The sequence below is a fragment of the Penaeus monodon genome, chromosome 15 (genome assembly GCF_015228065.2).
Source record: "Penaeus monodon isolate SGIC_2016 chromosome 15, NSTDA_Pmon_1, whole genome shotgun sequence".
Classification (NCBI taxonomy): domain Eukaryota; kingdom Metazoa; phylum Arthropoda; class Malacostraca; order Decapoda; family Penaeidae; genus Penaeus; species Penaeus monodon.
This window is the reverse complement of record NC_051400.1, coordinates 14,689,626-14,690,274: the sequence shown is the minus strand read 5'-3', so window position 1 is coordinate 14,690,274 and position 649 is coordinate 14,689,626. Positions and strand designations below refer to the sequence as shown.

At 35.9% G+C, this 649-nt stretch overlaps 1 long non-coding RNA gene and 1 pseudogene across 1 annotated transcript in view; both read right to left on the bottom strand.

Annotated features, from left to right (window-relative positions):
- Positions 1-649, bottom strand: part of LOC119582236 — a 9,005-nt pseudogene that overhangs the window by 3,556 nt on the left and 4,800 nt on the right.
- Positions 1-649, bottom strand: part of LOC119581767 — a 2,601-nt gene that overhangs the window by 552 nt on the left and 1,400 nt on the right. The window contains exon 2 of the long non-coding RNA XR_005229584.1: positions 45-135. This is a non-coding gene — a long non-coding RNA (uncharacterized LOC119581767). The remainder of the gene's footprint in view (positions 1-44; positions 136-649) is intronic.

Sequence of the window (649 nt, the reverse complement as noted above, 5' to 3'; positions counted from 1 at the left end):
TACCAAAAAATATTGTTTATATAAAAATGAATCCTAAGCCTTACAGCTTTTGAGTCCATTTGATGGCAGATTCGCTGACTCTTCATCAAGTCGGCATTAATCAACTTTTCTTGCTGTTGATTGCGCATCCTAGCTCTGAAAGCAAGATCATACAAAATCAAACAAAAATCTCTATAATGGCAGCGGGGATCATATATGTATAAAGAAAGTCCAAATGAAAAAAAAAAGTAATAAAGTTGTGTAACTACTTTATTACAAAATCCTGATATTACTAAGTGGTAAAAGCTCATCATAAGGTCTAATGGGGACATACTGTCAATTTCCTTTTTTATATTTCAATTATTTATTTACTTTCTTTTCGTATGAATGATGATTCTTCCTGCACTGCTGACATCTATAGATGAATTGCAAAAATTTGTGATAAGTCAAACATACACACACATGTTAGGCTTTGCACACTAAGTGAAGCACCTTTTCAGGACAATTGGAGACCACCAGGCATGACTTCTGAGCACTGATTTCCTTTGACTGTCTGTGTGACCTAGATCCCTTGAATAAGCGGTACTGGCATTGGGAGACTAATGGCCCTCTAGAGAACACTACTACTGTCTGGGAGCTATGCAAAAGGATTCCATAATTCTTTCTGAGA